Source organism: Bos javanicus, chromosome 10 (assembly GCF_032452875.1).
Source record: "Bos javanicus breed banteng chromosome 10, ARS-OSU_banteng_1.0, whole genome shotgun sequence".
NCBI lineage: Eukaryota > Metazoa > Chordata > Mammalia > Artiodactyla > Bovidae > Bos > Bos javanicus.
In genome coordinates this window covers 43548258-43563137 of record NC_083877.1, presented here as the reverse complement: position 1 = coordinate 43563137, position 14880 = coordinate 43548258, and positions in this window count along the sequence as shown.

Sequence of the window (14880 nt, the reverse complement as noted above, 5' to 3'; positions counted from 1 at the left end):
AGGGTTTGAAACTGTGGCTTGCAACTAAAAACTAGCTGACATACCCTTTAAAATATGCAAAGCTACAGTGCAGGAAATTTAAAGATGAATGGAATCTTTTCCTCAAGGAGTTTATGCAGTACAGTGGAAAGAAAAAAAAAGTAAATGACCGCAATGTACAGCAGACTCTGAGAAGGCAGATGAGTATTTCAGGTAAGAGCATACCCTTTGGAGCCACACTGCCTGGGGTTCAAATCACGGCCCCACCGTTGTTAACTTTGTTTCACTAGACAGATTACTTAACTTCTCTGTGCCTCAGATTTTTTATCTGTAAAATGGAGGTAATAATATGACTATCATATAGGGTTTTATTGTGGAGAGTCCTGATTATTTTCCTACATCCATTCTCTCCTTTTTGGACACATGGTCAATCAACTAAAGATTATATGTTCAACCTCCCTTAGAAATAACTCAATGCAGTTATGTCACTAAGTGTTAACCATTGGAATGAGAGCAGAAACAATGTGCACTACCCTGGCTTTACTGGGTTAAAAAGAAATTCCTTATTCTGGACTTATACTCTTTATTCCCTTTACTCTTGTTTGAAAATGGTGATGAAAGGTGATGAAAGGTGATGGTGAAATTTAAGGTTGAGGATGGGCCATCCTGCTCACCTGGGTTCATGGGTGACTCTGCAGAGCACAACAACCGTTCTACTATCATTGCAGTGTTGTAAGAGAAATCAGTGTCTGTATCAGTCAAGGTTCTCTAGAGAAACAGAGCCAGTAGGAGATACAGATATATAGACTGACAGAAAGATACATACATACATACATAGAGAGAGAGATATGTTAAAGGAAATTTCCTGTGGGGATTGGCTCACACAATTATGGAGACTGACAAATGCTATTGTTACTGAACCAAGCATGGGTCCATTTACCTGCCACACAGCAAAGCCAGTCTTCTGACACCAGGATGTGGTGAAGGAAAGGCAGCATTTATTACAGATGCCAAGCAAGGAGAATGGGAAGCTTATGATCAAAAGATGCAAAATCCCCAGCTACTTTCAGGGCAAGACTTTTAAAGGCAACATTAGGAGTGAGGGTTGCAGCATGCATGATAAACTTGTAGACTTTCTTCTGGTTGGTTGGTGGTGAGGTAACTGGTGTATGTTTTAGGTATCTTAATCATCATCCTTATGCTCCCAAGCAGTCTGAAGTCTACATGCTCATGGTCGGTATGTACTCACTACCATCCACCTGGGTAGAGGTCTTCATTTCTGCAGAACAATTCAAAGATATGTTTCAGGTTGTTATAGATATCCCTTGAGGAGAAACTAGGGGTCCTGTGATTCTGCTTTATTGCTGAAATTGTTTGAACTCTCATTGCTTTTCTTGCTTGATTGTTCTTATTTTTGCTTGCATTCCCTCACTTCCCTAATTAGTAAGTACTTGTGTCTGTTCTTTGGAACTCAGGGAAGACCTGGGCGATTAAAACCTTTTTATCTTTTTTTCCTTATTGCCTTTTTAACAATTTGTTGCCTATCAAAATTCTCCAAGCCAGGCTTCAGCAATATGTGAACCGTGAACTTCCTGATGTTCAAGCTGGTTTTAGAAAAGGCAGAGGAACCAGAGATCAAATTGCCAACATCTGCTGGATCATGGAAAAAGCAAGAGAGTTTCAGAAAAACATCTATTTCTGCTTTCTTGACTATGCCAAAGCCTTTGACTGTGTGGATCACAATAAACTGTGGAAAATTCTGAAAGAGATGGGAATACCAGACCACCTGATCTGCCTCTTGAGAAATTTGTATGCAGGTCAGGAAGCAAGAGTTAGAACTGGACATGGAACAACAGACTGGTTCCAAATAGGAAAAGGAGTACGTCAAGGTTGTATATTGTCACCCTGTTTATTTAACTTATATGCAGAGTACATCATGAGAAATGCTGGACTGGAAGAAACACAAGCTGGAATCAAGATTGCCAGGAGAAATATCAATAACCTCAGATATGCAGATGACACCACCCTTATGGCAGAAAGTGAAGAGGAACTCAAAAGCCTCTTGATGAAAGTGAAAGTGGAGAGTGAAAAAGTTGGCTTAAAGCTCAACATTCAGAAAACGAAGATCATGGCATCCAGTCCCATCACTTTATGGGAACTAGATGAGGAAACAGTGGAAACAGTGTCAGACTTTATTTTTCTGGGCTCCAAAATCACTGCAGATGGTGACTGCAGCCATGAAATTAAAAGACGCTTACTCCTTGGAAGGAAAGCTATGACCAACCTAGACAGCATATTCAAAAGCAGAGACATTACTTTGCCAACAAAGGTTCGTCTAGTCAAGGCTGTGGTTTTTCCTGTGGTCATGTATGGATGTGAGAGTTGGACTGTGAAGAAAGCTGAGCGCCGAATTGATGCTTTTGAACTGTGGTGTTGGAGAAGACTCTTGAGAGTCCCTTGGACTGCAAGGAGATCCAACCAGTCCATTCTGAAGGAGATCAGCCCTGGGATTTCTTTGGAAGGAATGATGCTAAAGCTGAAACTCCAGTACTTTGGCCACCTCATGAGAAGAGTTGACTCATTGGAAAAGACTCTGATGCTGGGAGAGATTGGGGGCAAGAGGAGAAGGGGATGACAGAGGATGAGATGGCTGGATGGCATCACTGACTCTATGGACGTGAGTCTGGGTGAACTCCAGGAGTTGGTGATGGACAAGGAGGCCTGGCGTGCTGCGATTCATGGGGTTGCAAAGAGTCGGACGTGACTGAGTGACTGATCTGATCTGATCTGATTAGATATTAGCAAGACTCTGAGGAGGAAGGCTGTAGTATCATGTGAATGGCTTTCAGACTTTTCTCCATAAATATGAATAGTTCAAGATGATCCTACATGACAATGATGCCCCAAAGAATTAAGACTGTAGATATGCATAGTGTAAAAGACTTGGCACTGAAGGGCCAGAGAAGACATACAGGAAATGCACTAGCGTGTAATAGTTTTCTGTACTAATATCATTATTTGTAGGTGAATTAGCTTTTCATTTCTTTACAAAATTTCATCATTAATTATCAGTAAGTTCCAAAAGTAAAGCCTTTTTCTATTAGCAAGAAATGGGGGACATAGCAGGGCTTTCATACCCAGGAGGGTTCTGCAGAATGCTCAGTTTCACTGTTTGCAAAGCAGAGAACCAGTTTGCAGTAATTCTGTCCAAATCTGAAGACCTTAGAATAGGGGCTGGGAGATGAGAGGTGATGAGGGATCACACTGGTATAAGTACAGGAGCTGAGAATTATGGGCTGCTGTGTGGGAGGGCAGAAGACAAACATTCCAGTTCAAGAAGGGAAGGAAAGAATTTTCCCTGTACAGAATTTGCCCTCAAAGGATTAGATGATGCACACCCATATTGGGGAGGTCAGATTTTCTTTATTCAGTCTATTGATTCAAATGTTAATCTCTTCTAGAAACACTCTGATAGACACACCTAGAAATAATGTTTGTGAACATCCCTTAACTCAATCAACACATAAAATTAACCATCATAGTGTCTTTATTTTTTAAGCTTCTGCATCATTGTGGCTCTTTATCACAGCAACTCTGGCTTTAGTAATCACAAGGATTAGATATACATATTTTCAACCTGAGCTTAGAACAGTTCCTGGCTTAAAGGTACTATTTAAGCACTGTATACATTTTGCTAGCATTAGACTCATTTTTTTTTATGTGAAGACATTGAAGCCTAGATAGATGAAGCAGTTGACCCAAGGCTACACTCAAGGTGTTAGAATTAGGATTTAACCCAGTCTGTCTACAATAGAATGATGTGTAAATTTCAAATTTTAAATGTCTTTTTATTTAGACAAGTTTCACACTTACATAAAAATAGCAAGGTCCTAACTGATATTGTCATCCCTGAGAATTTACATTTATTAGGTTCCCTTGAAGGTCAGGAGGGGGACTTTCTATCCCAGGCTTCCCTTATCCTCTTATTAACAGGGAAATGAGTCCATCAGGGGAGTAGGAGGTTTGTGACACTGTCTCTAGAGTTGGGGTCCAAGGAAGTGATCATGAGAGAAGGAGTCTAAGTCTCACTGAACAGGCTTTTCATGGGGTCCAGCCGGGAAGGAATAAAGTGAGGACAGAAGGACCAAGGAGCTTTGAGCCCAGGTACCAGCTCTCTGTCCCTCTAGGGATATAAACAACAGACACAGCACAGGGAAGACTGAGAAAGACGGAAAGATGAGAAATAGCAGTCACAACAGGGTATTTTGGACCAAGCATAAAAACCACTTAAGCCTTTGCCTTGATAGTATGTACATATTTATTTTTCCCTCCATTTTAATAGTCAATGAGATCTCTCTATCATCTATTTGAGGGAGGTAGTTCTTATATGTTAACAGCTCATATCATTTCACGATGTTCTGCTTACAAAGGATTTAGTCATCTAATGGTTCATTTGCTCAGTCTGACGATTGAATACCTATACAGGCTGCTTCTCCAGGCTTGATTGTATATGGTGACTTTTGATTGACAGCCCTTCTGTACCACAGTAGTAGAGACCTCCAGGATTGCAGGGGAAAGAAAGGAAAACTAGGGTTTATTGAGCCCCCACTGTGTGCTTAACATTTTAAGCATATAATTTTCTTTCCATTTACTAAGTCATGACATTTTATTATCCTAGTTTTCAGAGATGAGCAACCCAGTTTAAAGAGGTTACATAACTTCTCCAGGATATTACAAATATAGCAAGTGGAGGAACTGTGTTCAAGCTCAACCCCCTCTGACTCTGAAGTCTGTGCCCTCCACTCTACTCTGCACACACCCATGAGGCTGCTGCCATTCAGACTAAACTGGATTTTCTCTATGAAGCAGGGATGATAAAGCTACTTACCTCGTATAACTGGATGAAATGAGATGATATGTGCACTTAGCCTGGTGCCTGGCCCGTCGTAGCTGTTGAATGTGCTTAGAAACACATACACATTTTCTGTATGTGACCATGAGTTGCTAGTTTTAATGACATTTCATTTTGCACCAAGATCTATGAAGTGGACTGATTTGTCAGCTTAGTCAGCCTACCTTAGCTGTGAGTGGACCATTGGGCTGATTGCTCCATTTAGTAGTAAATGAAGAATTATCATATGAAGACAAAAAAAAAAAAAAAAGTGGCAGCTGACTCCTTGGTTGCCGCAGAAGGTAAACAAAAGCAAATGGGTGGAAGTTACAGAAAGGCAGAGTGCAACAACATTTAGAGAGCGAAGTCCAGTTGTAAGATGTCTCCAAAGGAAGTAAAGATCACTGAACGTGTCCAAGCTGACTGGGGGACCACCTGACAAAGGTCGCATGTGACAGCATCTTCTTCTGGGCAAGACACCAGACTACAATGTCTCACCCTGTTTCTTGGCTTTTATGTGCAGCTCTATAGCTTTTATGTAGCTTACAGAGAACAGTTCTATTTATTTCCTGGGTAATCTCAGGACATCTCAACCTTGAAATTTATATGAATTATGCCTGATTGAGGACTGTTTTCTTCTTCAAAAGCCAGTTTTCCCATTTGTCTTTCCCTGCACCTTTTGAGGGAAGAACCATGTTGGGCATCTGTTCCCAGTTTTCTGTCCTGGCCTCCAGCTATGAAGAACACCCCCGTTCCCGTGGGGGCGGGAGGTTTGGCTCTCCTTTTAGAAATTCCCTTCTGTGCTGCGCTAATCACACCCTCGGTACATTTTACATCTTATTTTTAGGAGCAAAGTATAAAGAATCCTAGCACCAACAGCAGTTTCTGTGGCAACCTGCATCACGCCCCACCCCTTGCTTGTCCAGCTGTGCAAGAATTAAATCCTAAAAGAGGCCATTTTACATCATGTAAAGGAGATCCAAAGTGAAGGTGCTTTTTAAGTGCAGATTTTCTTCTAAGTTAAGTGGGAACCAGCCAGGAATTAGGTTGGGAGGTGGGTGGGTGAATAAAGAAACAGAACCTTTAGTTAGACCTAGAACGCTTATAAAGTCCCAGGTGTTCACAGGCATGCCCTAGTTGCCCTGATTTTTTTCCCTCAGGGCATCATTTTAGATACAGAAATAACATTTAGACCAATGAAAACTAGGTTTGAATATTTATATCCAGGGTATTTGTTGATAAGTCCTCCTTTCCCCTCTTCTTATGGGGTCTAGCCTGCATAACCTTCCAGGCTAGACAAGATTATAAAATGACATACTTTTCATGTTTATCTTGAATAACTATCCAAGCTTCTAGGAGATTTTCACCAAACTCTGTCTTCCTAACACAGTCAAAACAGATAGAGACCCCTGGCCAGGCCAACGGGTAGGCCTGTAAAAGCTGTGCCCTGAGAATGATCTTCAGTGGACTCCGAAAGACCACCCAACCAAAATAATCTACTCCAAGGCTATTTCCTGTCCCAGAGTATCATAATAACCCCTGCTTTGTGTTGTCATTTGCTTCCATCTGATTCTAGGAAATTACTTATACTTCTGGGAGGAATAAGATGTTCTAATCAAAGTCGTATTTTATATTCTGTTTGCTTCTAGGAAAACATTATGTGGTCCATAATTTTAAAAAAGACATTTATCCTAAGACCATTAATATAGAGGCCACAGAAAAGAAAAAATAAACATGCCCCAATCATAGACTATGCTTAAACATTGATTGAACTACAAGTTTCTCGAAGTCAAATGAGTTTTTAAATTATGATTCATTATATAGTTATCAGGGGCTTCCCTGGTGGCTCAGACAGTAAAAGCGTCTGCCCGCAATGCAGGAGACCCCTGTAAAAAGATACCAGTTTGTCAGAAGATATTTTTCTGATACTAAATTCTTAAAAGAGATACTTCTATGTAAGAAACAGAGGAATGAACTTTTTTCAACAGTAATTTATGAAAAGATACAAAATCATTCACCCCAGAACCATTTTATAATATTGACCTTTGATAAAATCTAAGGTTATAACCTCAAAGTAAGACTCAGTGAAGCTACCAAGGTAGTGCAATAAAACATATTACAGTCAAAATACATTTTACCCTTGAAGTTTTTTTTTTCTCTCCATTAGATGTAGATTCATCAAAGACAGGGGACACTTTTTATCCATGTTTCCATCCCCAGTACCAAACACAATAGCTTACATACAGGTGACACTTAGGACATATTGAATGAACTGATAATAAGACCATTTCCTCAAAGTATAACCTCTAACACCCCGGAAAAAATTTCACCCTGGCACTGGATTTGAAGAGTTTTGCTCTGTCTAACAGGGACATAAGAGAGGAGGTGAAGTCTCATCTCTGCATCCCCATCCCCCTCACTATGCCTTCCTCAGCAGCTGCTCAGCTCATGTCAGCATCCTCTTATTTAGTTCTGTGGATAATTGGGGAGTTTGTGTAATCTTTTCTGGTAGAAGTGGTTCAGGCCGGGGAGATGACATCATAACAGGTGCTGGCATTAGAAGGAAGTCCGGCCAAGCGGCCCCAGAAAGAAGGCATGGCGGACGGGAGTGAGTGACAAGAATGCTGGCATGTTCCTTCCGGCAGCACAAAAGTGGAACAAGCTCAGAGAAGCTCAAAGACCGAGGGCTTCCTCACAGAACCAGAGAATGGACGTTTCTCCTTTACTCATCACTGGAATCATGGGTCCTTCTCTATAATTCTCTAATATCCTTCTCAGTATCCATAAGATACTGAAGCATACAGTTTTGTATTAAATGTAAGGGAATGGTAGAGTCTACAGTATATACTAATCAGATGACTTACAAGCACTTGGACCCATTCAGTTGAATTTGGCATTGGTGGACTCTACTTTTAGGTCACCTGTGTTTGCTAAGTCGCTATAGTCATGTCCTACTCTTTGTGACCCCATGGACTTGTATAGCCTGCCACGGTCCTCTGTCCACTGGATTCCCAATGTCCTGGGGAGTGGTTTGCCATTCCTTTCTCCAGGGGATCTTCCGGACCCAGGGATCAAACCCAGGTCTCTTATGTCTCCTGCACTGGCAGTCAGGTTCTTTACCACGAGCGCCACCTGGGAAGCCTGTAGGTCACCCCTACCTCTCCTATAACCACGTGGCTCTGAGGATGTTTCATCATGTGCTCTTTGGCCCAAGGCTGCCTTCTCTTGGACTCTTCCTTCTTAGCTGAATTGATTTCTGATTCTCATAGTCAGATTCCTAACAGCTACCTGGAATTTTGTACAATTTCTTGAAAGTCAAGTCCTCCCTTTCCAGGGAAGATTTTACCCACACCAGATCTCTTCTGTTGTTGCTCTTTTGATATTCTCCCACTCTTTATTTAAATGCCCCAAATTCTGTAACAATTCTAGGCTTGACTCATTGTCTTACCTGACAAATGTTAACATATTTAGTGGAGGACTTTAGCCCACTCACGTTTATTTTAACCACCAGTATATTTAGTCATATTTTTGACTTTATAAATTCTCTTTTCATGTTTTTCTATTTGATTTGTTTGTCCCTCTTTCTTGACTTATTCTGAATGAAGTCTTCTTTTTCTTTCCCTCTACATCAAGGATAATTTTTCTGTTATGGACCAGATAATAGATACTTTAGTCCCTGTCGGCCATATGGTCTCTGTCACAGCTCCTCAATTCTGATGTTAGAGTGTGAAGCAGCCAGAGACAATACCCAAATGAATAAACCTGGCTGTGTTTCAATAAAACTTTGTTTACAAAACAAGCAGCAGGCCAGACTTGGCCTGTGCCTGAAATTTACTAACCCTGTTTGTAGAGGATTGGAAGTTCTACATTCTTCATTATTAACAAACATAGTTTGCGTTTATTAGAATATACATTTAACTTCTGTGAAAGATCATATAAATGTGTTGTGTTGTGTGTTAGTCACTCAGTCAGAGTTGTCTGACTCTTTGTGACCCCATGGATTGCAGCCCACCAGGCTCCTCTGTCCATGGGATTTTTCCAGGCAAGACTATTGAAATGAATACCATTCCCTTCTCCACGGGATCTTCCTGACCCAGGGATCGAACCCAGGTCTCCACACTGGAGGAAGATTCTTTACTGTCTGAGCCACCAGGAAAGCGCAAAACAAGATAGTTTTATTTCTCTAATTGTATGTGAGCAGTCAGGGGCTGCTTGGGCAACACCACAGTTTGAGGACCCAGGATTCTATCTTGTTAGTCCTGGTGACTAAGGTGTTGCCCTCACCTGAACCTACATGCTCATCCACACTTCAGCCAGTGGAGAGGGGGCACAGGAAGTGGAGAGCATGCCCCTTTTCTTTAAGGGCACAGCTCTGAAGATGCACAAATCACTTCTCCCTGCTTTTTGATTAGAAATTTGCCATAGGTCACACCTGGCTTATAAGGGATCCTGGGATATGTAGACAAACTGGGAGACCCTGTGAAAGTGAAAGTCACTCAGCTGTGTTTAACTCTGCGACCCCGAGGACTATACAGTCCATGGAATTCTCCAGGCCAGAATACTGGAGTGGATAGCCTTTCCCTTCTCCAGGGGATCTTCCCAACCCAGAGATGGAACCCAGGTCTCCCGCACTGCAGGGGGATATTTATCACCTGAGCCACAAGGGGAAAACCATGTGCCCAGCTTCAAATTCTATGACTGTAGAAAATGGGGAGGGTGGACGATGGGAGGCATTTAGAAGTCTCTTCAGCAACTAAAATTTTATTTCCTGACTTGCTTCAAAAGTTAATTAGAATCTATAACCCCTCATCCAATGAAAACACAACCGTTAGCATATATTTATTTAGCACAAAATCTAGTTATGTTTTTACTGCTGTCATCTTGCTAGATTCCGGGTCATCAAACTCCCGTGGGAGTTTTTGTTGCTCCATGTGAAATAGATGTGATTGGTTTATCAGTGATCAGTTTCTAAGATCTGACCTCCAAACTTTCAGAACAATTATTCCACACATCTTTCTCTTTTTTTCTCTCATAGAGAAAGAAGAATCAGGACTTGGGAAAGTCTTTATATTTTTACTTAGAAAGACTTGAATTTTAATAAGTGTAATTTACACATGAGTTTTGTGTTTAATGGTGGACAGTGTGAAGTGAAATATCTGCTCATGAGATATGACACTAAGTGAAGGAACAGCCCTCCACAGACAACATGTCAGTGCGTTAGTTAGTTCCCTGTCGTATCTCATCTGAGAATTTCAGTCAACATCCCCTTTCATGAATAATTTTCCATTCATATGTATGGGTGTTTGGCAGTTTGTTTACATGAACATTGGGAAGAAAAGCCAAAATTATTTGGCTTGGCATCAAAAACTCCCTCTATTTTTGTTGTCTACCGAGCTCTGATTCAATGCATTTTAATAAGTTTTTAACAATGCATGAATTTGAGTCAGAGGAACTAGAGGAAAGGCTAGGATGACACACACTTATTATAGGATATAATGGGATGAGACGTCATCTATTGTTTGCCCTGCCAGCAACCCTTATATTAACGCCTTTTCTCCTTCAGAACCAAATTGGTCTCATTATGAGCAGGCGTGAGCAACTTGGCATGATCTGGCATGTTCCTTTCAGAGGTTTTAAATCTCAAATCACGCTTGAGTTAATCTCCAAGTTCTGTGTTGCCCAGATTTTATCCGCTTTCTTCAAGATCCAGGCTTTGGAAGATTTCTTCCACACATCACCACTAGACATTTGTAGTTAGCGCATCCTGTGGGGATATTTCTTGATTGATGCAAAAGCAGGCAAGAAATGCAATATTGTTTTTTTTAGAGGCTGGAGTAGTCCCTTTTTCTGCATGCTTGTTCTCCTGTTCTTTGGCTTACAATGATGACCCAACAATGTAACAAAGTAAAATTTTAAAGCTTTGGGGTATTTTAGTTTTTTTAGTAGATGAAAAAGTAATTTGGATGCTCTCCTTTAGTCCTACTGAGTAGCCACAATTTCAGAGAAAAACCAGTAATTTAAGTTGCCTGCAGTTTCTTCCTGTTGCTAGAGGTAAATTTTGAATTTTAGGTTGCCCAAACTGAAAACTATCTAGGGGTTCATAACTAATTTGTGCATATTAAAATGGAAACAGAAGCTATTCTGCAGGCAAGCATTTTGCATTGTGGATAGATGTAAAGCAAATAATCCCAGATTAATTTTGGAAAAGCAAGCCCTGAACCACTGAAATAATACAAATATAAATGCCTCAGACTGAAATATTTTCATTCAGTTTAGAAATAGGAATTGGATATGTCCTTAGCAAGACTGTGTCCTTTCAGTAAAAAAGTGTCTTTTTTCTAAATATATATTTGAACTGCACTGAGTGTGTCCCCAGAGAATAGTTATTTAGGACTGAACAACCTACACTTTAGGCTTCCCCAATGGCTTAGCTGGTAAAGAATCCACCTGCAATGCAGGAGATGCAGGCCAATGCAGTTTCGATCCCTGGGTTGGGAAGATCCCCTGAAAGAGGAAATAGCAACCCACTCCAGTATCCTTGCCTGAAAAATCCCATGGACAGAGGAGCCTGCGGGCTACAGTTCACAGGATTGCAAAAGTTAGACACGACTACGCGCAGGCGCCACAATCTACACTTTTGTTAATATATTGACTGTTATTGTGAGTGCCTTGCAGTGCAGGGAGTGGGGCATCAGTCCACACTGAGATTCCTTCCTGTCTGTCATACTGGGGTGGAAAAAAGAAAGTTGGGCTTTGAAGCAAGGGAAAGGGATTCTCTCTCTCTCTCTCTCTCTCTCTCTCTCTCTCTCTGTGTGTGTGTGTGTGTGTGTGTGGCTAAGAGAGATGGGGAACTGGGCTCTTGGAAAAAGAACAAGGGATGAGCTATTTGTGGGGCATAAATAGGCACATGTACACAGTGGCAGGTCTGGAGGAGTGACCTGTAGGGACTTCTGTGAGGGGCACGGCCCATGGGCTCTACTTAACCTTTTTAGCCCCAGATTTCCCAACCTTATTCAAATAAGGAATCTTCTGTTGCATAACACTTGTTAATATGTCTTTGATACTTATCTGAATACTACACCATGGGAAATGGTGTTAGTCAGACATCCTCCAAGCATGCATTGTAATCACCCAGATGGCTTGTTGGAACACAAATTACTGGCCCCACTGTCAAAGTTTCAGATTCAGTAAGTCTGGGGTGGGCCTGAGGATTTGCATTTTGATGAGTTCCTGGGCACATGCTGATGTTGCTGGGTCCAGGAACCACACTTTGAAAGTGAATCACAGACAGAAATGGTCTGGTTCCTTCCTTCTTTTCATAGAGTTTTTGTTGTTCAGTTGCTTAGTCATGTCCGACTCTGAGACCCCATGAAATGCATGCCAGATTTCCCTATCCTTCACAAACTCCTGGAGCTTGCTCAAACTCTTGTCCATTGAGTCGGTGATGTCATCCAATCATCTCGTCCTCTGTTATCCCCTTCTCCTCCTGCCTTCAATTGTTCCCAGCATCAGAGTCTTTTCCTATGTGTTGGCTCTTTGCATCAGGTGGCCAAAGTACTGGAGCTTGAGCTTCAGGATCAGTCCATCCAATGAATATTCAGGGTTGATTTCCTTTAGAATCCTAGAGTAACACAAATCAGATCAAGAAGTAGTCACTGAAATAAAGACCAAATATGAAAAGCCACATTTAAACATCATACTTAATGGTGAAAAACTGAAAGGTTTTCCTCTAAAATAAGGAATAAGGCAAGGATGTACACTCTTGACACTTCTGTTCAATATAGTACTAAAAGTTTTAGCCAGAGCAATTAGACAAGAGAAAGAAATAAAACACATGCAAATCAGGAAGGAAGAAGTTTAACTGTCCCAATTTGCAGATGACATGACCTTATATGTAGAAAACCCTAAAGATTCCACAAGAAGACTCTTAGAATTAATAAACTAATTCAGTAAAGTTGCAGGATGTAAAATTAACATACAAAATTCAGTTATGTTTCCATACACTAATAATAATCAATCTGAAAAGGAAATTAAGAAAAAATTCCATTTACAACAGCACCAAAAACAAATATTTAGAAATAAATTTAATGAAGGAAATTATTTGTATAGTGAAACTACAAAATATTGATGAAATAAATGAAAGAAGACACAAATTGAAAGTCACTCTATGTTCATGGATTAGAAGATGTAATTATGTTAAAATCCTCATGTTATCCAGAGCAATCTACAAATTCAAAGGAATCACTATCAAAATTCCATTGACATGTTTTACAGAGATAGAAAAGCAATTCTAAAACTCATGTGGGTGCATAAAAGACCATAAAGAATCAAATTAATCTTGAAATGGAACAAAATTCATGCCATCACACTTCCTGGTTTTAAAATATATTACAAAACTATCATAATCAAAACAATGTAGTACCAGTATAAAGACAGACCTATGGACTAACGAAACAGAATAGAGATCCCAGAAATAAATCCACACATATATGGCCAACTGATCTTCAACAAGAACACCAAAAATACAGAATAGGGAAAGGTTAGTCTCTTCAACAATTGGTGTTGGGAAAACTGGATATCTACAGACAAAAGAATGAAATTGGACTCTTATACCACACAAAAATCAGCTCAACATGGAATACACACTCCAATGTAAGATCTGAAACTATAAAATTCCTAGGAAAAGACATATAGGAAAAGTTTCATGACATTGGTCTATGCAATGCTCCATAAATATGACATCAAAAGCACAGGCAACAAAAATGAAAATAGACAAGTGGGACTACATCAAACTGAAAATCTTCTGTACACCCCAAAGCACCAACAGAAAGGCAATGTATGGAATAGGAGAAAATATTTACAAACTACATATCTGATAAGTGGTTACTCTCCAAAAAATGTAAGGAACTCCTACAATTCAATAGAAAAAAATCCTAATATACCAATTTTAAAAATAAGCTAAGGAGTTGAATAGACCTTTCTCATAGAGAAGACATGTAAATGGCCAATAGGTGTATGAAAAAATGCTCGATGGCATTACACATCAGGGAAATGAAAATCAAAACCACAGGGAGATTCCACTTCATATATTTAGAATGGCTATTATGAAGACAACATGTTTTGACAAGGATGTAGACAAACTTTAACCCTTGTACACTGTTGGTAGGAATGTAAAATGGTGCAGCCCCCATTTCATGGAGATAACTCAAAAAATTAAAAATAGAGCTACTGTATAAACCAGAAGCCCCATTTCTGTGTGTTTATCCAAAAGAACTGAAATCAGAATCTCAAAGAGCTATTAGAACTTATGGGTGAGCAGCACTATTCACAATAGCCAAGATATGGAAACAACCTAAATATCCATTGACAAATGAAAGGATAAAGAAAATATGGTATATACATATAATTGAATTCAGCCTTAAAAAAGAAGGAAATTCTGCAATATGTGACAACACGGAGGACATTATGCTAAGTAAAATAAGCCAGTCATAGAAGATAAATATTGCATGAATCTGCTTGTATGAGGTATCAAAAGTAATCAAAGAATAGAATGGTGGTTTCTAGGGACTGGGAAGAAGGAGAAATAGAGACTTACTAATCAATGGGCATAAAATCGTAGTTAAACAAGATGAATAAGCTCTAGAGATCGACACTTTAACTATAGTCAATGAGAATGTTTTATTAAGAGGGTATATCTCATATGAAATATTCTTACCACGATAAAAGAAAACAAACAAAAAAGTAGTCATTGAACTTGTCATTGAACTCATAGCATGAGCAGGGCATATAGGAATTGTTCTGTCCCAGAAATGCAAAGGCACGCTGGTAAAGAAGATCCCAGAGACAAAGATTTAATATACAATTACCTCTCAGTTATCATAGCAAGGGGATTTTTAAAATTAATAAACACTTATTACATCATTCACACTTCCTGGCTACTTTGACCATTTTACAATGCAATAGTGTTTTGTTTCAAGTGTAAAATAATTGGAAGGAGTTTTACTCATTAA